At 51.4% G+C, this 26,380-nt stretch overlaps 1 pseudogene; it reads right to left on the reverse strand.

Moving 5' to 3' along the window:
- The window catches only part of LOC115115761 (dedicator of cytokinesis protein 1-like), a 209,631-nt pseudogene that overhangs the window by 142,116 nt on the left and 41,135 nt on the right, over window positions 1-26,380 (reverse strand).

The raw sequence follows: 26,380 nt of genomic DNA on the forward strand, positions 1-26,380 counted from the left end.
GAAGAGGAAAAGAGAGAGAGAGGAGGGAGGAGGAGAGGAGGAGAGGAGGGAGGAGGAGAGGAGGGGAGGGAGAGGAGGAGAGGAGGAGAGGAGAGGAGGGAGGAGGAGAGGAGGAGAGGAAAAGAGGAGAGAGGGGGGAGGAGAGAGGAGAGGAGGGGAGGAGGAAAAGAGGAGAGGAGGAGAGGAGGAGAGGAGGAGAGGAGGGAGGAGGAGAGGAAAGAGGAGAGGAGGGAGGAGGGGGAGGAGGAGAGGAAAGAGGAGAGGAGGGAGGAGGAGGAGAGGAGGAGAAGAGGAGGGAAGTAGAGGAGGAGGAGAGGAGGAGTAGAAGAGGAGAGGAGGAGTAGAGTAGGAGGAGAGGAGGAGAAAGGGAGGAGAGGAGGAGAAAGGAGGGGAGGAGGAGGGGAGGGAGAGAGGAGGGGAGGAGAGGAGGGAGGAGGAGGAGAGGAAAGAGGAGGGAGGGGGAGGAGGAGGAGAGGAGGAGAAGAGGAGGAGGGAAGTAGAGGAGGAGGAGAGGAGGAGTAGAAGAGGAGGAGAGGAGGAGTAGAGTAGGAGGAGAGGAGGGAGAAAGGAGGAGAGGAGGAGAGAGGAGGGGAGGAGGAAGGGAGGAGAGAGGAGGGGAGGAGGAGGAGCCAAGGAGAGAGAAGGAGAAGAGGAGGGAGGAGAGGAGAGAGGAGAGGAAGGAGGAGGAGAGGAGGGAGGAGGAGGAGAGGAGGGAGGAGGAAAGGAGGGAGGAGGAAAGGAGGGAGGAGGAGAGGAATAGAGAGGAGGGAGGAGGAGAAGAATAGAGGAGGAGAGGAGAGAGGAAAAGAGGAGGGAGGAGAGGAGAGGAGGGAGGAGGAGAGGAAAAGAGAGGAGGAGTGGAGGGAGGAGGAGAGGAAAGAGGAGAGGTTGAGGGAGGAGGAGAGGAGAGAGATAACTTATGGAAAAGCTACATTAACACATCAGATATTGATTTATGCAGTGATAAAACCATATTAATCATCACACATTGTGCTTCATTCTGTAAACAACAGGGAGATGGAACTATTTCTGCTGACCACACAGTCCTCTCCTCCAGTCTCTCTACCCACTCTAATAATTAACGTTGTGAGTGGCTGGACGAGGCCGGCTAACAGGCTAGATGCAGCGATCCTATTGGCTCCCCGGTCCCGGGCCTCGGTAACCCTACTAAGGTCCTGTCACAACTGATTCATTGCCACGGTAACGTAACTGACATTCCATGCTGTTGTTGAACAAGAGAGAACGCAACGATCTCTAGGTAAAATCGAATTGGGTAGCGGGGGCCGTCCCAAACGACACCCTAATCCCTATATAGTGCACTAACTTTTTGGAATGGGCCATGGTAAAAAAAAAAGAATAAGTAGTGCACTATATAGGGAATAGGGTGCCATATGGGATGGAGACAATATTTACATAGCAAAGCTGGCAGCGTCTGTTGAAGTGACGTGACCTCCACATTTTCACGTACGGTACAGTGCACTGTGGGAGAAAAGCAACGGCTCGCAGATTTTGACGGTACTGTGGGCTTAGAAACAGCCTCGGAAATCCAAACGGAACCGGGCCACGTTCCATTGGCCAATAAGCAGACTAGCTTTGATATAAAGGAAGGTTGGCTTCCTTTACATGGAGTCTAAGGTTAAAGGTCAAAACAGCCTAAATTAAAGGGATTCTGCAGGGACGATGGTTATTATTGATTATGTTACAGTTTGAGCAGCTCCTCTGTGATTAAAGAGAGGAGAGGTGTTTACGTTGCCATGGTCACTTAGTTATTTCAGGAAGTGCTGAAACGACATCAATCACATCGACGCTGTAAATTCAACATCCTCCGCCAGGTTTCCTACAAGACTGTGTCCCAAATCACAACCCATTCCTTATGTAGTGACCAGGGCCCTATGGCCAAGGGCACCCTATTCCCTACGTAGTGCACTACGTTGACCAGGGCCCTATGGCCAATGGTACCCTATTCCCTACGTAGTGCACTACTTTGACCAGGGCCCTATGGCCAATGGTACCCTATTCCCTACGTAGTGCACTACGTTGACCAGGACCCTATGGCACCCTATTCCCTACGTAGTGCAGTACGTTGACCAGGGCCCTATGGTCAATGGCACCCCATTCCCTACGTAGTGCACTACGTTGACCAGGGCCCTATGGCCAATGGCACCCTATTCCCTACGTAATGCACTACTTTGACCAGGGCCCTATGGCCAAGGGCACCCGATTCCCTACGTAGTGCACTACTTTGACCGGGGCCCTGTGGCCAATGGTACCCTATTCCCTACGTAGTGCACTACTTTGACCAGTAACCATAGGCTGCCATTTGGGAAATAGACTAGGAATGATAATTCTCGTAGTACATTATTTTATCTATATAGTGGACCATAGAGAGAGACCAGTCACATTATCTATATAGTGGACCACGGAGAGACCAGACACATGATCTATATAGTGGACCATAGAGAGAGAACAGACACATGATCTATATAGTGGACCATAGAGAGACCAGACACATTATCTATATAGTGGACCATAGAGAGACCAGACACATTACCTATATAGTGGACCATAGAGAGACCAGACACATGATCTATATAGTGGACCATAGAGAGAGAGACCAGACACATTATCTATATAGTGGACCATAGAGAGACCAGACACATGATCTATATAGTGGACCATAGAGAGACCAGACACATGATCTATATAGTGGACCATAGAGAGACCAGACACATGATCTATATAGTGGACCATAGAGAGACCAGACACATTATCTATATAGTGGACCACAGAGAGAGACCAGACACATTATCTATATAGTAGACCATAGAGAGACCAGACACATTACCTATATAGTGGACCATAGAGAGACCAGACACATTATCTATATAGTGGACCATAGAGAGACCAGACACATGATCTATATAGTGGACCATAGAGAGACCAGACACATGATCTATATAGTGGACCATAGAGAGAGAACAGACACATGATCTATATAGTGGACCATAGAGAGACCAGACACATGATCTATATAGTGGACCATAGAGAGACCAGACACATTATCTATATAGTGGACCATAGAGAGACCAGACACATTACCTATATAGTGGACCATAGAGAGACCAGACACATGATCTATATAGTGGACCATAGAGAGACCAGACACATTATCTATATAGTGGACCATAGAGAGACCAGACACATTATCTATATAGTGGACCATAGAGAGACCAGACACATGATCTATATAGTGGACCATAGAGAGACCAGACACATGATCTATATAGTGGACCATAGAGAGACCAGACACATGATCTATATAGTGGACCATAGAGAGACCAGACACATTATCTATAGATAGTGGACCATAGAGAGACCAGACACATGATCTATATAGTGGACCATAGAGAGACCAGACACATGATCTATATAGTGGACCATAGAGAGACCAGACACATTATCTATAGATAGTGGACCATAGAGAGACCAGTCACATTATCTATATAGTGGACCATAGAGAGACCAGACACATTATCTATATAGTGGACCATAGAGAGAGAGAGACCAGTCACATGATCTATATAGTGGACCATAGAGAGACCAGACACATGATCTATATAGTGGACCATAGAGAGACCAGACACATGATCTATATAGTGGACCATAGAGAGACCAGACACATTATCTATATAGTGGACCATAGAGAGACCAGACACATTACCTATATAGTGGACCATAGAGAGACCAGACACATGATCTATATAGTGGACCATAGAGAGACCAGACACATTACCTATATAGTGGACCATAGAGAGACCAGACACATTATCTATATAGTAGACCATAGAGAGAGAGACCAGTCACATTATCTATATAGTGGACCATAGAGAGACCAGTCACATGATCTATATAGTGGACCATAGAGAGACCAGACACATGATCTATATAGTGGACCACAGAGAGAGGCCAGACACATTATCTATATAGTGGACCACAGAGAGAGACCAGACACATGATCTATATAGTAGACTATAGAGAGACTAAAAACAGAAAGACAGTTGAGCTTCCTACAAACCAATTCATGACACAGATTGAAGAAAGACTCTAACCTCCAGGCTCTGCTTTGGAAAAATCCATCACATTTTACAGTATAATAACCTCCTGTTCTCTCTTTTATCTCTGTCTCCCTCTTCGCCGCATTTGGGGAAAGCCCCAGCAGGTTTGAAATGGCAAAATATTATAATAATACTAAATAAATATATATATATATATATATATAATAATAAGAAGAAATAAGTTTCTTCCTCATTGTGTCCCGTTGTCCCTTAGAGATGTATAGAGTTCGCAACTTTGCATCTGTCCTATTACAGCGTCTGTGAGCAAACGGGCAGCGCCATTGAGACCAATACAACTTCTCTACCCAGTCCCCTCTCTCTCTCTCTCTCTCTCTCTCCCCAGTCCCCTCTCTCTCTCTCTCTCTCTCTCTCCCCAGTCCCCTCTCTCTCTCTCCCCAGTCCCCTCTCTCTCTCTCTCTATTCTTCTCCTCTCTCCTCTCTCCCCAGTCCCCTCTCTCTCTCTCTCTCTCTCTATTCTTCTCCTCTCTCCCCAGTCCCTCTCTCTCTCTCTCTCTCTCTCTCTCTCTCTATTCTTCTCCTCTCTCCCCAGTCCCCTCTCTCTCTCTCTGCATTATTCTCCTCCCTCCCCAGTCCCTCTCTCTCTCTCCATTCTTCTCCTCTCTCCCCAGTCCCCTCTCTCTCTCTCTCTATTCTTCTCCTCTCTCCCCAGTCCCCTCTCTCCTCTCTCTCTATTCTTCTCCTCGCTCCCCAGTCCCCTCTCCTCTCTCCCCAGTCCCCTCTCTCTCTCTCCATTCTTCTCCTCTCTCCCCAGTCCCCTCTCTCTCTCTCTCTATTCTTCTCCTCTCTCCGCAGTCCCCTCTCTCCCTCTCTCTCTATTCTTCTCCTCGCTCCCCAGTCCCCTCTCCTCTCTCCCCAGTCCCCTCTCCTCTCTCCCCAGTCCGCTCTCTCTCTATTCTTCTCCTCTCTCCCCAGTCCCCTCTCCTCTCTCCCCAGTCCTCTCTATTCTTCTCCTCTCTCCCCAGTCCCCTCTCTCTCTCTCTCTCTATTCTTCTCATCTCTCCCCAGTCCCCCTCTCTCTCTCCATTCTTCTCCTCTCTCCCCAGTCCCTCTCTCTCTCTCTCCATTCTTCTCCTCTCTCCCCAGTCCCCTCTCTCTCTCTCAATTCTTATCCACTCTCCCCAGTCCACTCTCTCTCTCCATTCTTCTCCTCTCTCCCCAGTCCCCTCTCTCTCTCTCTCTCCATTCTTCTCCTCTCTCCCCAGTCCCCCCTCTCTCTCTCTCTCCATTCTTCTCCTCTCTCCCCAGTCCCCTCTCCTCTCTCCCCAGTCCCCTCTCCCTCTCTATTCTTCTCCTCTCTCCCCAGTCCCCTCTCTCTCTCTCTCTATTCTTCTCATCTCTCCCCAGTCCCCTCTCTCTCTCTCTCCATTCTTCTCCTCTCTCCCCAGTCCCCTCTCTCTCTCTCTCCATTCTTCTCCTCTCTCCCCAGTCCCCTCTCTCTCCATTCTTCTCCTCTCTCCCCAGTCCACTCTCTCTCTCCATTCTTCTCCTCTCTCCCCAGTCCCCTCTCTCTCTCTCTCTCCATTCTTCTCCTCTCTCCCCAGTCCCCCCTCTCTCTCTCTCTCTCCATTCTTCTCCTCTCTCCCCAGTCCCCTCTCCCTCTCTATTCTTCTCCTCTCTCCCCAGTCCCCCCTCTCTCTCTCTCTATTCTTCTCCTCTCTCCCCAGTCCCCTCTCTCTCTCTATTCTTCTCCTCTCTCCCCAGTCCCCTCTCTCTCTCTCTCGCCATTCTTCTCCTCTCTCCCCAGTCCCCTCTCTCTCTCGCCATGCTTCTCCTCTCTCCCCAGTCCCCTCTTTCTCTCTCTCCCCAGTCCCCTCTCTCTCTCTCGCCATTCTTCTCCTCTCTCCCCAGTCCCCTCTCTCTCTCTCCATTCTTCTCCTCTCTCCCCAGTCCCCTCTTTCTCTCTCTCTCCATTCTTCTCCTCTCTCCCCAGTCCCCTCTCTCTCTCTCTCCATTCCTCTCCTCTCTCCCCAGTCCCACCTCTCTCTCTCTCCATTCTTCTCCTCTCTCCCCAGTCCCCTCTCTCTCTCTCTCCATTCCTCTCCTCTCTCCCCAGTCCCCCTCTCCTCTCTCTCTCTCTCTCTCTATTCTTCTCCTCTCTCCCCAGTCCCCTCTCTCTCTCTCTCTCTCTATTCTTCTCCTCTCTCCCCAGTCCCCTCTCCTCTCTCCCCAATCCCCTCTCCTCTCTCCCCAGTCCCCTCTCTCTCTCTCTCTATTCTTCTCCTCTCTCCCCAGTCCCCTCTCTCTCTCTCTCTCTATTCTTCTCCTCTCTCCCCAGTCCCCCCTCTCTCTCTCTAGTCTCCTCTCTCCCCAGTCTCTCTCTCTCTCTCCATTCTTCTCCTCTCTCCCCAGTCCCCCTCTCTCTCTCTCTCCATTCTTCTCCTCTCTCCCCAGTCCCCCTCTCTCTCTCTCCATTCTTCTCCTCTCTCCCCAGTCCCTCTCCTCTCTCTCTCTCTCTCCATTCTTCTCCTCTCTCCCCAGTCCCCCTCTCTCTCTCTCTCCATTCTTCTCCTCTCTCCCCAGTCCCCCTCTCTCTCTCTCCATTCTTCTCCTCTCTCCCCAGTCCCCTCTCCTCTCTCCCCAGTCCCCTCTCTCTCTCTCTCTCTATTCTTCTCCTCTCTCCCCAGTCCCCCTCTCTCTCTCTATTCTTCTCCTCTCTCCCCAGTCCCCTCTCTCTCTCTATTCTTCTCCTCTCTCCCCAGTCCCCTCTCTCTCTCTCCATTCTTCTCCTCTCTCCCCAGTCCCCCCCCTCTCTCTCTCTCTCTCTATTCTTCTCCTCTCTCCCCAGTCCCCTCTCTCTCTCTCTTCTCTTCTCCCCCTCTCTCCCCAGTCCCCCTCTCTCTCTCCAGTCCCCTCTCTCTCTCCCCAGTCCCCCTCTCTCTCTCCCCAGTCCCCCTCTCTCTCTCTCCATTCTTCTCCTCTCTCCCCAGTCTCTCTCCTCCATTCTTCTCTCCTCTCTCCCCAGTCCCCTCTCTCTCTCTCCATTCTTCTCCTCTCTCCCCAGTCCCCCTCTCTCTCTCTCCATTCTTCTCCTCTCTCCCCAGTCCCCTCTCTCTCCATTCTTCTCCTCTCTCCCCAGTCCCCCTCCTCTCTCCCCAGTCCCCTCTCTCTCTCTCCCTCTCCCCAGTCCCCCTCTCTCTCTCCATTCTTCTCCTCTCTCCCCAGTCCATTCTTCTCCTCTCTCCCCAGTCCCCTCTCTCTCTCTCTCTCTCCATTCTTCTCCCTCTCTCCCCAGTCCCCTCTCTCTCTCTCTCCATTCTTCTCCTCTCTCCCCAGTCCCCCCCTCTCTCTCTCTCTCCATTCAGTTCTCTCTCTCCCCAGTCCCCTCTCTCTATTCTTCCTCTCTCCCAGTCTCTCTCTCCATTCTTCTCCTCTCTCCCCAGTCCCCCTCTCTCTCTCTCTCTCTCCATTCTTCTCCTCTCTCCCCAGTCCCCCTCTCTCTCTCCATTCTTCTCCCTCCAGTCCCCCTCTCTCTCTCTCCATTCTTCTCCTCTCCCCAGTCCCCTCTCTCTCTCTCTCCATTCTTCTCCTCTCTCCCCAGTCCCCTCTCTCTCTCCATTCTATTCTTCTCCTCTCTCCCCAGTCCCCTCTCTCTCTCTCATTCTTCTCCTCTCTCCCCAGTCCCCTCTCTCTCCATTCTTCTCCTCTCTCCCCATTCTTCTCTTTCTTCTCCTCTCTCCCCAGTCCCTCTCTCTCTCTCTTCTCCTTCTTCTCTCTCTCTCCCCAGTCCCCCTCTCTCTCTCATTCTCTCCTCTCTCCCCATCTCAGTCTCTATTCTTCTCCTCTCTCCCCAGTCCCCTCTCTCTCTCTCTCTCCATTCTTCTCCTCTCTCCCCAGTCCCCTCTCTCTCTCTCTCTCCCCATTCTCCTCTCTCTCCCCAGTCCCCCTCTCTCTCTATTCTTCTCCTCTCTCCATCCCCAGTCCCCTCTCTCTCTCTCTCTCAGTCCCCCTCTCTCTCTCTCCATTCTTCTCCTCTCTCCCCAGTCCCTCTCTCATTCTCTCTCTCTCCCCATTCTCTCTCCTCTCTCCCCAGTCCCAGTCCCTCTCTCTCTCTCCTCTCTCTCTCCCCAGTTCTCTCATTCTCTCTCTCTCCCAGTCCCTCTCCCCTCTCTCTCTCTCTCATTCTTCTCCTCTCTCCCCAGTCCCCTCTCTATTCTCTCTCTCTCCATTCTTCTCCTCTCTCCCCAGTCCCCTCCTCTCTCTCTCTCTCTCCATCCCCTTCTTCTCCTCTCTCTCCCAGTCCTCTCTCTTCTCTCTCCCCATTCTTCTCCTCTCTCCCCAGTCCCCCTCTCTCTCTCTCTCCATTCTTCTCCTCTCTCCCCAGTCCTCTCTCTCTCTCCATTCTTCTCCTCTCTCCCCAGTCCCCTCTCTCTCTCTCTCCCCAGTCCCCTCTCTCTCTCTCCTCTCTCCCCAGTCCCTCTCTCTCTCTCTCCTCCATTCTTCTCCTCTCTCCCCAGTCCCCTCTCTCTCTCCATTCTTCTCCTCTCTCCCCAGTCTCCATTCTTCTCCTCTCTCCCCAGTCCCCTCTCTCTCTCTCTCCTCCTCTCCCAGTCCCTCTCTCTCTCTCTCCATTCTTCTCTCTCTCCCAGTCCCTCTCTCTCTCTCTCTCTCTCTCTCTATTCTTCTCCTCTCTCCCCAGTCCCCTCTCTCTCTCTCTCCCATTCTCTCTCTCTCCCCAGTCCCCCTCTCCTCTCTCCCCAGTCCCCTCTCTCTATTCTTCTCCTGTCTCCCCAGTCCCCTCTCTCTCTCCATTCTTCTCCTCTCTCCCCAGTCCCCTCTCTCTCTCTCTCATTCTTCTCCTCTCTCCCCAGTCCCCTCTCTCTCTCTCCATTCTTCCCTCTCTCCCCAGTCCTCTCTCTCTCTCCATTCTCTCTCCTCTCTCCCCAGTCCCCCTCTCTCTCTCTCTCTTCTCCTCTCTCAGTCCCTCTCTCTCTCCCCAGTCCCCTCTCTCTCTCTCCCCTTCTTCCTTCTCTCTCCCCAGTCCCCCTCTCTCTCTCTCTCCATTCTTCTCCTCTCTCCCCAGTCCCCCTCTCTCTCTCCATTCTTCTCTCTCTCCCCATTCTTCTCCATTCTTCTCCTCTCTCCCCAGTCCCCCTCTCTCTCTCTCTCTCTATTCTTCTCCTCTCTCCCCAGTCTCTCTCCTCTCTCCCCAGTCCCCCCTCTCCTCTCTCCCCAGTCCCCAGTCCCTCTCTCTATTCTTCTCCTGTCTCCCCAGTCCCTCTCTCTCTCTCATTCTCCATTCTTCTCCTCTCTCCCCAGTCCCATTCTTCTCTCTCTCCCCAGTCCTCTCTCTCTCTCTCCCCAGTCCCCTCTCTCTCTCCCCAGTCCCCCCCCTCTCTCTCGATTCTTCTCCTCTCATCCCCAGTCCCCTCTCTCTCTCTCTCCATTCTTCTCCTCTCTCCCCAGTCCCATTCTCTCTCTCTCTCCCCAGTCCCCTCTCTCTCTCCTCCAGTCCCCTCTCTCTCCCTCCAGTCCATTCTTCTCCTCTCTCCCCAGTCCTCTCTCCTCTCTCTCTCTCCCCAGTCCCCCTCTCTCTCTCCCCAGTCTCTCTCTCTCTCCATTCTTCTCCTCTCTCCCCAGTCCCCCCCTCTCTCTCTCTCTCTCCCCAGTCCCCCCTCTTCTCCTCTCTCTCTCTTCTCCTCTCTCTCAGTCCCCTCTTTCTCTCTCTCTCTCCCCAGTCCCTCTCCTCTCTCCATTCTCCTGTCTCCCCAGTCCCCTCTCTCTCTCTCTCTCTCTCCATCTCTTCTCTCTCTCCCCAGTCCCCTCTCTCTCTCTCTCCAGTCCCTTCTCTCTCTCCCCAGTCCCCCTCTCTCTCCATTCTTCTCCTCTCTCCCCAGTCCCTCTCTCTCTCCATTCTTCTCCTCTCTCCCCAGTCCCCTCTCTCTCTCTCTCCCCAGTCCTCTCTCTCTCTCTCTCTCTCCAGTCCCCTCTCTCTCTCTCCCCAGTCCCTTCTCTCTCTCTCCCCAGTCCCCTCTCTCTCTCTCTCTCTCTCTCTCCCCAGTCCCTCTCTCTCTCCCCAGTCCCCTCTCTCTCTCCCTCCATTATTCTCCTCTCTCCCCAGATACCTCTCTCTCTCTCCCCAGTCCCCTCTCTCTCTCTCTCCCCAGTCCCGTCTCTCTCTCTCGCTCTCCATTCTTCTCTCTCTATTATTCTCCTCTCTCCCCAGTCCCCCTCTCTCTCTCTCTCTCCATTCTTCTCCTCTCCCCAGTCCCCTCTCTCTCTCTCTCCATCCTTCTCCTCTCTCTCTCTCTCTCTCTCCAGTCCCCTCTCTCTCGACTCTCTTCATCCTTCTCCTCTCCCCAGTCCCCTCTCCCTCTCTCTCCATTCTTCTCCTCTCTCCCCATTCTTCTCCTCTCTCCCCAGTCCCCTCTCTCTCTCTCCATTCTTCTCCTCTCTCCCCAGTCTCCCCTCTCTCTCTCTCAATTCTTCTCCTTTCTCCCCAGTCCCCTCTCTCTCTCTCTCTCCATTCTTCTCCTCATCTCATCAGTCCCTCTCTCTCTCTCTCTCTCCATTCTTCTCCTCTCTCACCAGTCCCCCTCTCTCTCTCTCTCCATTCTTCTCCTCATCTCATCAGTCCCCCTCTCTCTCTCCATTCTTCTCCTCATCTCCCCAGTCCCCCTCTCTCTCTCTCTCCATTCTTCTCCTCTCTCCCCAGTCCTCTCTCTCTCTCCCCAGACCGCTCTCTCTCTCTCTCTCCATTCTTCTCCTCTCTCCCCAGTCCCCTCTCTCTCTCTCTCTCCATTCTTCTCCTCTCTCCCCAGTCCCTCTCTCCATTCTTTCTCCTCATCTCATCAGTCCCCCTCTCTCTCTCTCTCTCCATTCTTCTCCTCATCTCATCAGTCCCCTCTCTCTTTCTCTCTCTCCATTCTTCTCCTCATCTCCCCAGTCCCCTCCTCTCTCTCTCTCCATTTCTCCTCCTCTCTCACCAGTCCCCCTCTCTCTCTCTCCATTCTTCTCCTCATCTCATCAGTCCCCCTCTCTCTCTCCATTCTTCTCCTCATCTCCCCAGTCCCCCCTCTCTCTCTCTCCATTCTTCTCCTCTCTCCCCAGTCCTCTCTCTCTCTCTCCCCAGACCGCTCTCTCTCTCTCTCTCCATTCTTCTCCTCTCTCCCCAGTCCCCTCTCTCTCTCTCTCTCCATTCTTCTCCTCTCTCCCCAGTCCCCTCTCTCCATTCTTCTCCTCATCTCATCAGTCCCCCCTCTCTCTCTCTCCATTCTTCTCCTCATCTCCCCAGTCCCCTCTCTCCATTCTTCTCCTCTCTCCTCAGTCCTCTCTCTCTCTCCATCCTTCTCCTCTCCCCAGTCCCCTCTCCCTCTCTCTCCATTCTTCTCCTCTCTCCCCAGTCCCCCTCTCTCTCTCTCCATTCTTCTCCTCTCTCCCCAGTCCCCCCTCTCTCTCTCTATTCTTCTCCTCTCTCCCCAGTCCCCTCTCTCTCTCCATTCTTCTCCTCTCTCCCCAGTCCCCTCTCTCTCTCTCCATTCTTCTCCTCTCTCCCCAGTCCCCTCTCTCTCTCTCTCCATTCTTCTCCTCTCTCCCCAGTCCACTCTCTCTCTCTCTCTCCATTCTTCTCCTCTCTCCCCAGTCCCCTCTCTCTCTCTCTCTCTCCATTCTTCTCCTCTCTCCCCAGTGCCCCCTCTCTCTCTCTCTCTCCATTCTTCTCCTCTCTCCCCAGTCCCCTCTCCTCTCTCCCCAGTCCCCTCTCCCTCTCTATTCTTCTCCTCTCTCCCCAGTCCCCCCTCTCTCTCTCTCTTCTTCTCCTCTCTCCCCAGTCCCCTCTCTCTCTCTATTCTTCTCCTCTCTCCCCAGTCCCCTCTCTCTCTCTCGCCATTCTTCTCCTCTCTCCCCAGTCCCCTCTCTCTCTCTCCATTCTTCTCCTCTCTCCCCAGTCCCCTCTTTCTCTCTCTCTCCCCAGTCCCCTCTCTCTCTCTCTCCATTCTTCTCCTCTCTCCCCAGTCCCCTCTCTCTCTCTCTCCATTCTTCTCCTCTCTCCCCAGCCCCCTCTCTCTCTCCATTCTTCTCCTCTCTCCCCAGTCCCCTCTCTCTCTCTCTCCATTCTTCTCCTCTCTCCCCAGTCCCCTCTCTCTCTCTCTCCATTCTTCTCCTCTCTCCCCAGTCCCCCCTCTCTCTCTCTCCATTCTTCTCCTCTCTCCCCAGTCCCCTCTCCCTCTCTCTCCATTCTTCTCCTCTCTCCCCAGTCCCCTCTTTCTCTCTCTCTCTCCATTCTTCTCCTGTCTCCCCAGTCCCCTCTCTCTCTCTCGCTCCATTCTTCTCCTCTCTCCCCAGTCCCCTCTCTCTCTCTCTCTCTCTCTCCCCAGTCCCTCTCTCTCTCCCCAGTCCCCCTCTCTCTCTCCCCAGTCCCCCTCTCTCTCCATTCTTCTCCTCTCTCTCTCCATTCTTCTCCTCTCTCCCCAGTCCCCTCTCTCTCTCTCTCCCCAGTCCCTCTCTCTCTCTCTCTCTCTCCAGTCCCTCTCTCTCTCCCCAGTCCCCCCCTCTCTCTCTCTCTCTCTCTCTCTCTCTCCCCAGTCCCCTCTCTCTCTCTCCCCAGTCCACTCTCTCTCTCTCTCCATTCTTCTCCTCTCTCACCAGTCCCCCTCTCTCTCTCTCCATTCTTCTCCTCTCTCCCCAGTCTCCCCTCTCTCTCTCTCAATTCTTCTCCTTTCTCCCCAGTCCCCTCTCTCTCTCTCTCCATTCTTCTCCTCTCTCCCCAGTCCCCTCTCTCTCTCTCTCCATTCTTCTCCTCTCTCCCCAGTCTCCCCTCTCTCTCTCTCAATTCTTCTCCTTTCTCCCCAGTCCCCTCTCTCTCTCCATTCTTCTCCTCATCTCATCAGTCCCCTCTCTCTTTCTCTCTCTCCATTCTTCTCCTCATCTCCCCAGTCCCTCTCTCTCTCTCTCTCTCCATTCTCCTCCTCTCTCACCAGTCCCCCCTCTCTCTCTCTCTCCATTCTTCTCATCTCATCAGTCCCCTCTCTCTTTCTCTCTCTCCATTCTTCTCCTCATCTCCCCAGTCCCCCTCTCTCTCTCTCTCCATTCTTCTCCTCTCTCCCCAGTCCTCTCTCTCTCTCTCCCCAGACCGCTCTCTCTCTCTCTCTCTCTCCATTCTTCTCCTCTCTCCCCAGTCCCCTCTCTCTCTCTCTCCATTCTTCTCCTCTCTCCCCAGTCCCCTCTCTCCCTCTCTCTCCATTCTTCTCCTCATCTCATCAGTCCCCCCCTCTCTCTCTCTCTCTATTCTTCTCCTCATCTCCCCAGTCTCCTCTCTCCATTCTTCTCCTCTCTCCTCAGTCCTCTCTCTCTCTCCATCCTTCTCCTCTCCCCAGTCCCCCCTCTCTCTCTCCCCAGTCCCCCTCTCTCTCTCTCTCTCCATTCTTCTCCTCTCTCCCCAGTCTCCCCTCTCTCTCTCTCCATTCTTCTCCTTTCTCCCCAGTCCCCTCTCTCTCTCTCTCTCTCCATTCTTCTCCTCATCTCATCAGTCCCCTCTCTCTCTCTCTCTCTCCATTCTTCTCCTCATCTCCCCAGTCCCTCTCTCTCTCTCTCTCCATTCTTCTCATCTCATCAGTCCCCTCTCTCTTTCTCTCTCTCCATTCTTCTCCTCATCTCCCCAGTCCCCCTCTCTCTCTCTCTCTCCATTCTTCTCCTCTCTCCCCAGTCCTCTCTCTCTCCCCAGACCGCTCTCTCTCTCTCTCTCTCCATTCTTCTCCTCTCTCCCCAGTCCCCTCTCTCTCTCTCCATTCTTCTCCTCTCTCCCCAGTCCCCTCTCTCCCTCTCTCTCCATTCTTCTCCTCATCTCATCAGTCCCCCTCTCTCTCTCTCTCTATTCTTCTCCTCATCTCCCCAGTCTCCTCTCTCCATTCTTCTCCTCTCTCCTCAGTCCTCTCTCTCTCTCCATCCTTCTCCTCTCCCCAGTCCCCCTCTCTCTCTCCCCAGTCCCCTCTCTCTCTCTATCTCCATTCTTCTCCTCTCTCCCCAGTCTCCCCTCTCTCTCTCTCCATTCTTCTCCTTTCTCCCCAGTCCCCTCTCTCTCTCTCTCTCTCCATTCTTCTCCTCATCTCATCAGTCCCCCTCTCTCTCTCCATTCTTCTCCTCATCTCCCCAGTCCCCCTCTCTCTCTCTCTCCATTCTTCTCCTCTCTCCCCAGTCCTCTCTCTCTCTCTCCCCAGACCGCTCTCTCTCTCTCTGTCTCTCCATTCTTCTCCTCTCTGCCCAGTCCCTCTCTCTCTCTCTCCATTCTTCTCCTCTCTCCCAGTCCCCTCTCTCCCTCTCTCTCCATTCTTCTCCTCATCTCATCAGTCCCCCTCTCTCTCTCTCTCCATTCTTCTCCTCATCTCCCCAGTCCCCTCTCTCCATTCTTCTCCTCTCTCCTCAGTCCTCTCTCTCTCTCCATCCTTCTCCTCTCCCCAGTCCCCCCCTCTCTCTCCCCAGTCCCTCTCTCTCTCTCTCTCCATTCTTCTCCTCTCTCTCTCTCCATTCTTCTCCTTTCTCCCCAGTCCCCTCTCTCTCTATCTCTCTCTCCATTCTTCTCCTCATCTCATCAGTCCCCTCTCTCTCTCTCTCTCTCCATTCTTCTCCTCATCTCCCCAGTCCCCGCTCTCTCTCTCTCACTCCATTCTCCTCTCTCCCCAGTCCCCTCTCTCTCTCTCTCTCTCCATTCTTCTCCTCTCTCCCCAGTCCCCTCCCTCTCTCTCTCTCCATTCTTCTCCTCATCTCATCAGTCCCCTCTCTCTTTCTCTCTCTCCATTCTTCTCCTCATCTCCCCAGTCCCCTCTCTCTCTCTCTCCATCCTTCTCCTCTCTCCCCAGTCCCCTCTCTCTCTCTTTCTCTCTCTCTCCATTCTTCTCCTCTCTCCATTCCTCTCCTCTCTCCCCAGACCTCTCTCTCTCTCCATTCTTCTCCTCTCTCCCCAGTCCCCTCTCTCTCTCCATCCTTCTCCTCATCTCTTCAGTCCCCTCTCTCTCTCTCTCTCTCCATTCTTCTCCTCTCTCCCCAGTCCCCCCTCTCTCTCTCAATTCTTCTCCTCTCTCCCCAGTCCCCTCTCTCTCTCCATTCTTCTCCTCATTTCCCCAGTCCCCTCTCTCTCTCTCTCTCCATTCTTCTCCTCTCCCCAGTCCCCTCTCTCTCTCTCTCCATCCTTCTCCAATCTCCCCAGTCCCCTCTCTCTCTTTCTCTCTCTCTCCATTCTTCTCCTCTCTCCATTCTTCTCCTCTCTCCCCAGTCCCCTCTCTCTCTCTCTCCATTCTTCTCCTCATCTCCCCAGTCCCCCCTCTCTCTCTCTCTCCATTCTTCTCCTCTCTCCCCAGTCCTCTCTCTCGCTCTCTCTCCCCAGTCCCCTCTCTCTCCATTCTTCTCCTCTCTCCCCAGTCCCCCTCTCTCTCTCCATTCTTCTCCTCATTTCCCCAGTCCCTCTCTCTCTCTCTCTCCATTCTTCTCCTCTCTCCCCAGTCCCCTCTCTCTCTCCATTCTTCTCCTCATTTCCCCAGTCCCCTCTCTCTCTCTCCATTCTTCTCCTCTCTCCCCAGTCCCCTCTCTCTCTCTCCATCCTTCTCCTCTCTCCCCAGTCCCCTCTCTCTCTTTCTCTCTCTCTCCATTCTTCTCCTCTCTCCATTCTTCTCCTCTCTCCCCAGTCCCCTCTCTTTCTCTCTCCATTCTTCTCCTCTCTCCCCAGTCCCCTCTCTCTCCCCATTCTTCTCATTTCCCCAGTCCCCTCTCTCTCTCTCCATTCTTCTCCTCTCTCCCCAGTCCCCTCTCTCTCTCCATCCTTCTCTCTCCCCAGTCCCCTCTCTCTCTTTCTCTCTCTCCATTCTTCTCCTCTCTCCATTCTTCTCCTCTCTCCCCAGACCTCTCTCTCTCCATTCTTCTCCTCTCTCCCAGTCCCCTCTCTCTCTCTCTCTCCATCCTTCTCCTCATCTCTTCAGTCCCCTCTCTCTCTCTCTCTCCATTCTTCTCCTCTCTCCCCAGTCCCCTCTCTCTCTCTCCATTCTTCTCCTCATTTCCCCAGTCCCCTCTCTCTCTCTCCATTCTTCTCCTCTCTCCCCAGTCCCCCCTCTCTCTCTCTCTCCATTCTTCTCCTCTCTCCATTCTTCTCCTCTCTCCCCAGACCTCTCTCTATCTCCATTCTTCTCCTTTCTCCCCAGTCCCCTCTCTCTCTCCATCCTTCTCCTCATCTCATCAGTCCTCTCTCTCTCTCCATTCTCTCATCTCATCAGTCCTCTCCTGACAGAGAGAGGATTAAAACACGGTTGGACGTACCTCTGCCATCCAGATCCTGTTCCCCAACACATTGATATTCACGGTTACACCTCTGCTACTGCAAGGTTAAGAGCCATCTATGTGATTACAGCTGACTGGGGCTTTGTCCTCTACAACTGGTGCTATTCAACAGACGCTAAAAGACACACATTTACACTATCAATTCATAGAGAGAGAGAAAGAAGGAAATAGAGGGAGAGAGAGAGAGGGAGAAGGAGGGAGAGAGAGAGGGAGAAGGAGGGAGAGGGAGAAGGAGAAGGAGGGAGAGAGAGAGAGAGAGGGAGGGAGAGATAGAAGGAAAGAGAGGGAGAGAGAGAGAGAGGGAGAAGGATGGAGAGAGGGAGAAGGAGGGAGAGAGAGAGGGAGAAGGAGGGAGAGAGAGAGAGAGTGTTTGTGTATCTGAGCTGTGTGTATATGTGTGTGTGTATGTGTATGTGTGTGTCTGTGTGTCTGTCTGTGTGTGTGTGTGTCTGTCTGTGTGTGTGTGTGTGTGTGTGTGTGTGTCTGTGTGTGAATACCTTCAGCAGCTTAGCGTGCAGCAGCAGAGTGTAGGCAGCTTCAGTGTAGTTGTCACACTCCTTGTGGAGGTCACACAGCTTGTACAGGTACCTGTCCGGACAGAGGACACACGGGTTACCATGGTGATAACGGACAGCGGACACACGGGTTACCATGCTGACAACGGACAGAGAGGAGTCAACGGTACACAGCTTCAATATGACGTCACCATGGTGACAACGGTACACAGCTTGGTGTGCTTCAATATGACGTCACCATGGTGACAACGTTACACCGCTTGGTGGGCTTCAATATGACGTCGCCATGGTGACAACGGTACACAGCTTGGTGGGATTCAATATGACGTCACCATGGTGACAACGGTACACACCTTGATGGGCTTCAATATGACGTCACCATGGTGACAACGGTACACAGCTTGGTGGGCTTCAATATGACGTCGCCATGGTGACAACGGTACACAGCTTGGTGGGCTTCAATATAAGGTCGCCATGGTGACAACGGTACACAGCTTGGTGGGCTTCAATATGACGTCGCCATGGTGACAACGGTACACACCTTGGTGGGCTTCAATATGACGTCACCATGGTGACAACGGACAGAGACGAGTCAACTGTGTCTGAAATGGTCCCTGAGTCACTACATAGTGCACTACTGCTGAACAGAGGCCTATGTGGGTCCTAGTCTAAAGTAGTGCACTATGTAGGGAATATGGTGCTGGTCAATAGTAGTGCACTATGTAGGGAATAGGGTGCTGGTCAATAGTAGTGCACTATGTAGGGAATAGGGTGGGCCCTGGTCAATAGTAGTGCACTATGTAGGGAATAGGGTGGGCCCTGGTCAATAGTAGTGCTCTATGTAGGGAATAGGGGACCATTTCGGATGTGGACTGATGCATTTCATGGTGACATTTTCCTTTTATCTCAGAAAACGCTTTTTAGACGGCAACATGGACTGCTAGGGCAGAATGACGGACCGCTATGGCTGACTGACGGACCGCTAGGGCAGATTGACGGACACCTAGGGCAGACTGACAGACCGCTAGGGCAGACTGACGGACCGCTAGGGCAGACTGACACACAGCTAGGGCAGACTGACGATCCGCGTGGGCAGACTGACAGACCGCTAGGGCAGACTGACGGACCGCTAGGGCAGACTGACGGAATGCCAGGGCAGACTGACAGACAGCTAGGGCACATTGACGGACCGCTAGGGCAGACTGACGGACCGCTAGGGCAGACTGACAGACTGCTAGGGCAGACTGACTGACTGCTAGGGCTGACTGACGGACCGTTAGGGCAGACTGACGGACCCTAGGGCAGACTGACGGACTGCTAGGGCTGACTGACGGACCGTTAGGGCAGACTGACGGACAGCTAGGGCACACTGACGGACCGCTAGGGCAGACTGACGGACTGCTAGGGCAGACTGACAGACTGCTAGGGCAGACTGACGGACTGCTAGGGCTGACTGACGGGCCGTTAGGGCAGACTGACGGGCCGTTAGGGCAGACTGACGGGCCGTTAGGGCAGACTGACGGAAAAGCAGGGAATGTGATTTACAGAAAATCACACAGACATTTGAGACAAAGGAAATGAAATGAATATTCAGATGTGTTCACCACTGAATGTTCCACCATTGAAAGAGAAAACCTCCTATTGTGAGTTGCAGTTATTCATTGTCAGTCAGGGAAGATATCAAAAACACCTGGCCTTGACTTCACAGAGAGACTGAGCCCAAAAACACCTGGCCTTGACTTCACAGAGGGACTGAGCCCAAAAACACCTGGTCTTGACTTCACAGAGGTACTGAGCCCAAAAACACCTGGCCTTGACTTCACAGAGGTACTGAGCCCAAAAACACCTGGCCTTGACTTCACAGAGGGACTGAGCCCAAAAACACCTGGTCTTGACTTCACAGAGGGACTGAGCCCAAAAACACCTGGCCTTGACTTCACAGAGGCACTGAGCCCAAAAACACCTGGCCTTGACTTCACAGAGAGACTGAGTACAAAAACACCTGGCCTTGACTTCACAGAGAGACTGAGTACAAAAACACCTGGCCTTGACTTCACAGAGGGACTGAGCCCAAAAACACCTGGCCTTGACTTCACAGAGGCACTGAGCCCAAAAACACCTGGCCTTGACTTCACAGAGGGACTGAGCCCAAAAACACCTGGTCTTGACTTCACAGAGGGACTGAGCCCAAAAACACCTGGCCTTGACTTCACAGAGGCACTGAGCCCAAAAACACCTGGCCTTGACTTCACAGAGAGACTGAGTACAAAAACACCTGGCCTTGACTTCACAGAGAGACTGAGTACAAAAACACCTGGCCTTGACTTCACAGAGGGACTGAGCCCAAAAACACCTGGCCTTGACTTCACAGAGGCACTGAGCCCAAAAACACCTGGCCTTGACTTCACAGAGGGACTGAGCCCAAAAACACCTGGCCTTGACTTCACATTTACATTTAAGTCATTTAGCAGACGCTCTTATCCAGAGCAGAGGCACTGAGTACAGAAACACCTGGCCTTGACTTCACAGAGGGACTGAGTACAATAGAACAACAGAAACGTGTAGTTGAGGAAGATGATGATGAAGACCTCTTCCTACCTGATGTACATCTCCTCTCTCTCTATCTCCTTGTAGAAGTTCTGAGGATGAAAACATTGAAATAGTTTATGAATAAAACTGAAATGCTTCACCTACGACAGTGAAATAGCAACAACAAATAACAACAATACCAAATCATGAATGTTATGCAGCTGGTGTTTATACATCTGAAATGTCTTTCCAACAGTTGGACAGTAAAGTGTCCTTCACAATAAGACAGGTTACTAGGCAACGCAGCAGGACGCAGTCGGACATCTGTCCACAACGGAACAGGACATAGAACAGTGTGTGTCTCTCCTACCAGCACGTTGACGGTGCAGCTCATCCGGTTCTCCTTGTTCTCGTCGTGCATGATGGTCCTGTAGTCCAGGAGCCTCTCCAACAGACGAACCACCAGGTTCACAAAGCTCTCCCCACTCTTAGACAGGTACTTGTGTTTCCTGCAGTGTTCCAACAGACTGGGGAGGGAGGAGGGGAGAGAGGAGGGGGAGAGAGGGGAGATAGGAGGGGGAGAGAGGGGAGAGAGGGGAGTGAGGAGGGGGAGAGAGGGGAGAGGGGAGAGAGAGAGGGAGAGAGGAGGAGGGAGGGGAGGAGAGAGGGGAGAGAGGAGAGAGGGGAGGGAGAGAGGAGGGGAGAGAGGGGAGAGAGTAGGGGAGAGAGGAGGGGGGAGAGAGGAGAGAGGGGGAGGGGAGGGAGAGAGGAGGGGGAGAGGGGAGAGAGAGAGGGGAGGGAGAGAGGATAGAGGGGAGAGAGGGAGGGGAGGGAGAGAGGAGGGGGAGGGGGAGAGGGAGGGGAGAGAGAGAGGGGAGGGGGAGAGAGGGGGAGAGAGAGAGGAGGGGGAGAGAGAGGAGGGGGAGAGAGAGGAGAGAGAGAGAGGGAGAGAGGAGAGAGGGAGGGGAGGGAGAGAGGAGAGAGAGGGAGGGGAGAGAGGGGAGAGAGGGAGGGGAGGGAGAGAGGAGGGGGAGAGAGGGGAGGGAGAGAGGGGAGGGGGAGAGAGGAGGGAGAGGGAGAGAGGGGGAGAGAGAGGAGGGGAGAGAGAGGGGGAGAGAGAGAGGGAGAGAGGAGAGAGAGGGAGGGGAGGGAGAGAGGAGGGAGAGAGGAGGGGAGAGAGAGAGGAGAGAGAGATGGGAGGGGGAGAGGTGAGAGAGGGAGAGAGAGATGGGAGGGAGAGAGGAGAGAAAGAGGGGAGAGAGAGGAGGGAGAGAGAGGGAGGGGAGAGAGAGATGGGAGGGAGAGAGGAGGGGAGATAGGAGAGAGAGAGGGATAAGAGAGAGGAGGGGAGGAGGAGACCTTTCAACACCGTAGCCAATAATATAACACCTTTCAACACCACAGCCAATAATATAACAGGGGAGAGATAGAGGAGGGGGAGAGAGGAGCGGAGAGAGCCAATAATATGGGAGGGAGAGAGTAGTGAGGGGGAGAGAGAGAGAGACAGGGAGGGGGAGACAGGGAGGGATAAGGGGAGGGGGAGATAGGGGATTACAGCCAATAATATAACAAAAGATAATTACTTGACACATTGTAAAAATGATAGCCAATAATATAAAAAACAGAGCAAACTAGAATGCTATTTGGCCCTAAACAGAGAGTCCACAGCACAGGCAGAATACCTGACCACTGTGATTGACCCAAACTAGCCAATAATATAACACCTTTCAAAGGAAAGCAATAATATAACACCTTTTGACTATGTACAGACAACAGTGAGCATAGCCTTTCAACACCATAGCCAATAATATGCTATTGAGAAAGCCAATAATATAACACCTTTCAACACATAGCCAATAATATAACACCTTTCAACACCAGCCAATAATATAACACCTTTCAACGCCGTAGGCATAACATCAACACCACACAGCTCTCAGGAGAAGACAGGCTATGTGCTCACTGCCCACAAAATGAGGTGGAAACTGAGCTGCACTTCCTAACCTCCTGCCCAATGTATGACCATATTAGAGACACATATTTCCCTCAGATTACACAGATCCACTAAGAAATTGAAAACAATTCAAACATTAAAAAACTTCCTGTTTGTGACCCGTTGCCATGAGAACAACATTGTAAATACAACATATCTGTTCATTCATCAACACCGTAGCCAATAATATAACACCTTTCAACACCGTAGCCAATAATATAACACCTTTCAACACCGTAGCCAATAATATAACACCTTTCAACACCGTAGCCAATAATATAACACCTTTCAACACCGTAGCCAATAATATAACACCTTTCAACACCGTAGCCAATAATATAACACCTTTCAACACCACACAGCCAATAATATAACACCTTTCAACACCGTAGCCAATAATATAACACCTTTCAACACCGTAGCCAATAATATAACACCTTTCAACACCGTAGCCAATAATATAACACCTTTCAACACCACGTAGCCAATAATATAACACCTTTCAACACCACATAGCCAATAATATAACACCTTTCAACACCACACAGCCAATAATATAACACCTTTCAACACCGTAGCCAATAATATAACACCTTTCAACACCACACAGCCAATAATATAACACCTTTCAACACCACACAGCCAATAATATAACACCTTTCAACACCGTAGCCAATAATATAACACCTTTCAACACCGTAGCCAATAATATAACACCTTTCAACACCGTAGCCAATAATATAACACCTTTCAACACCGTAGCCAATAATATAACACCTTTCAACACCGTAGCCAATAATATAACACCTTTCAACACCGTAGCCAATAATATAACACCTTTCAACACCACAGCCAATAATATAACACCTTTCAACACCACACAGCCAATAATATAACACCTTTCAACACCGTAGCCAATAATATAACACCTTTCAACACCGTAGCCAATAATATAACACCTTTCAACACCGTAGCCAATAATATAACACCTTTCAACACCACACAGCCAATAATATAACACCTTTCAACACCGTAGCCAATAATATAACACCTTTTCAATAATATAACACCTTTCAACCGTAGCCAATAATATAACACCTTTTTCAACACCAACACCGTAGCCAATAATATAACACCTTTCAACACCACACAGCCAATAATATAACACCTTTCAACACCGTAGCCAATAATATAACACCTTTCAACACCGTAGCCAATAATATAACACCTTTCAACACCACATAGCCAATAATATAACACCTTTAGCCAATAATATAACACCTTTCAACACCGTAGCCAATAATATAACACCTTTCAAACACCAATAATATTTCAACACCGTAGCCAATAATATAACACCTTTCAACACCACACAGCCAATAATATAACACCTTTCAACACCGTAGCCAATAATATAACACCTTTCAATAATATAACACCTTTCAACACCGTAGCCAATAATATAACACCTTCAACACCACACAGCCAATAATACCCTTTAACACCTTTAACCTTTCAACACCGTAGCCAATAATATAACACCTTTCAACACCACATAGCCAATAATATAACACCTTTCAACACCTTAGCCAATAATATAACAACACCTTTCAACACCACACAGCCAATAATATAACACCTTTCAAATAATATAACACCTTTCAACACCACACAGCCAATAATATAACACCTTTCAACACCACACAGCCAATAATATAACACCTTTCAACACCGTAGCCAATAATATAACACCTTTCAACACCACATAGCCAATAATATAACACCTTTCAACACCGTAGCCAATAATATAACACCTTTCAACACCACACAGCCAATAATATAACACCTTTCAACACCGTAGCCAATAATATAACACCTTTCAACACCGTAGCCAATAATATAACACCTTTCAACACCAAACAGCCAATAATATAACACCTTTCAACACCGTAGCCAATAATATAACACCTTTCAACACCAAACAGCCAATAATATAACACCTTTCAACACCACACAGCCAATAATATAACACCTTTCAACACCGTAGCCAATAATATAACACCTTTCAACACCGTAGCCAATAATATAACACCTTTCAACACCACATAGCCAATAATATAACACCTTTCAACACCGTAGCCAATAATATAACACCTTTCAACACCACATAGCCAATAATATAACACCTTTTCAATAATATAAACCTTTCAAACACCCAAACACCGTAGCCAATAATATAACACCTTTCAACACCGTAGCCAATAATATAACACCTTTCAACACCACACAGCCAATAATATAACACCTTTCAACACCGTAGCCAATAATATAACACCTTTCAACACCGTAGCCAATAATATAACACCTTTCAACACCACATAGCCAATAATATAACACCTTTCAACACCAATAATATAACACCTTTCATAATAATAACACCTTTCAACACCGTAGCCAATAATATAACACCTTTCAACACCGTAGCCAATAATATAACATTTGAAATGTCTATATTCTTTTAAAACCTTTCTGAGTGTAATATTAAACTAATGTTTCCCCTGTTCATTTCCCTTTTGTTAATGATCTATTTCACTTTCTTTGGCAATGTAAACACATGTTTCCTATGACATAAAGACCTTAAATTAAACTGAGAGAGAGAGATGAGGAGAGAGGACAGACAGACAGACAGACAAGACAGACAGACACCGACAGACCAGACACCAGACACCGACAGACCAGACACCGACAGACCAGACACCGACAGACCAGACACCGACAGACCAGACACCGACAGACAGACATAGACAGACAGACACCGACAGACAGACAGATACACAGACAGACCGACAGACAGACAGACAGACACCGACAGACCGACAGATAGACACCGACAGACCGACAGATAGACAACGACAGACAGACACCGACAGACCGACAGATAGACAGACCGACAGACAGACAGACATCGACAGACAGACAGACACCGACAGACAGACAGACACCGACAGGCAGACAGACACCGACAGGCAGACATTAACCGACAGACAGAGACACCGGCAGGCAGGCAGACAGGCAGACAGACAGACAGACAGGCAGACAGACAGGCAGACAAACAGAAACCGACAGACAGACAGACAGACACCGGCAGGCAGGCAGACAGACAGACAGACAGACAGAGACAGACAGACAAGACAGACAGACACTGACAGACCAGACACCGACAGACCAGACACCGACAGACACCGACAGACAGACAGACACCGACAGACCAGACACCGACAGACCGACAGACACCGACAGACAGACAGACACCGACAGACATAAAGACACCGACAGACAGACAGACACCGACAGACAGACAGACAGACACCGGCAGACAGACAGACACCGGCAGACAGACAGACACCGACAGACAGACAGCGACAGACAGACAGACACTGACAGACAGACAGACACCGACAGACAGACAGACAGACAGACAGACAGACAGACAGACAGACAGACAGACCAGGCAGACAGACACCGAAAGACCAGACAGACAGACCGACAGACAGACACCAACAGGCAGACAGAAACCGACAGACAGACAGACAGACAGACACCGGCAGGCAGGCAGGCAGACAGACAGACAGACAGACAGACACAGGCAGGCAGACAGACAGACAGACAGACAGACAGACAGGCAGGCAGACAGACAGACAGACACCGGCAGGCAGGCAGACAGACAGACAGACAGACAGACAGACAGACAGACAGACAGACAGACAGACAGACAGACAGACAGACAGACAGCATCACTCACATCTTGTGGAAGAGGACTTTGTACTGCTCGTCTCCTCTGCCCCCCTCCACCTCGTGATCCAGTTTGGTGATGATCTCATTCTCAAACTGCAATTAGAAAGCAGACATTCATAATCAGCACAGCTCATTTTTCTATTCATTAGTCTCTATCATGTCTCCCTCTTTCTGCCTCCCTCGCTCTCTCTTTCCAACACTCTCTCCTATTTCCCACCCTCTCTCTCTCTCTCTCCTCCCCTCTTCTCTCTCCTTCCCCACCCTATACCCTCTCTCTCCTCCCCCCACTCTATACCCTCTCTTTCCCACCCTCTCTCTCTCCTCCCCCTCTCTTCTCTCGCTCTCCTCCCCCTCTTCTCTCTCTCCCCCTCTTCTCTCTCTCTCCTCCCCCTCTTCTCTCTCTCTCCTCCCACCCTCTTCTCTCTCTCTCCTCCCCCCTCTTTTCTCTCTCCTCCCCCTCTCTCTCTCTCTCTCCTCTCCTCCCTCTCTTCTCTCTCTCTCCTTCCCCTCTCTATACCCTCTCTTTCCCACCCTCTCTCTCTCCTCCCCCTCTCTTCTCTCGCTCTCCTCCCCCTCTTCTCTCTCTCTCTCCTCCCCCTCTTTTCTCTCTCCTCCCACCCTCTCTCTCTCTCTCTCCCCCCTCTTTTCCTCTCCTCCCCTCTTCTCTCTCTCTCTCCTCTCCTCCCTCTCTTCTCCTCTCTCCTTCCCCCTCTCTATACCCTCTCTTTCCCACCCTCTCTCTCTCCTCCCCCTCTCTTCTCTCTCTCTCCTTCCCCCACTCTATACCCTCTCTCTCCTCCCCCACTCTATACCCCCTCTCTCCTCCCCCTCTCTATACCCTCTCTTTCCCACCCTCTCTCTCTCCTCCCCCTCTCTTCTCTCTCTCCTCCCCCTCTCGTCTCTCTCTCTCCTCCCCCACTCTATACTCTCTCTTCTCTCTCTCCCCCTCTCTTCTCTCTCTCTCCACCCCTTCTTCTCTCTCTCTCCCCCCCACTCTTTACCCTCTCTTTCCCACTCTGTCTCTCCACCCCTGTCTCTTCTCTCTCTCTCTCCTCTCTCTCTCTCCTCCCCACTCTTACCCTCTCTCCTCCCCCTCTCTTTCCCACTCTGCCTCTCCACCCCCCTGTCTCTTCTCTCTCTCTCTTGGTTGAGAG

Source organism: Oncorhynchus nerka, linkage group LG10 (assembly GCF_034236695.1).
Source record: "Oncorhynchus nerka isolate Pitt River linkage group LG10, Oner_Uvic_2.0, whole genome shotgun sequence".
In the NCBI taxonomy this organism is placed as follows: domain Eukaryota; kingdom Metazoa; phylum Chordata; class Actinopteri; order Salmoniformes; family Salmonidae; genus Oncorhynchus; species Oncorhynchus nerka.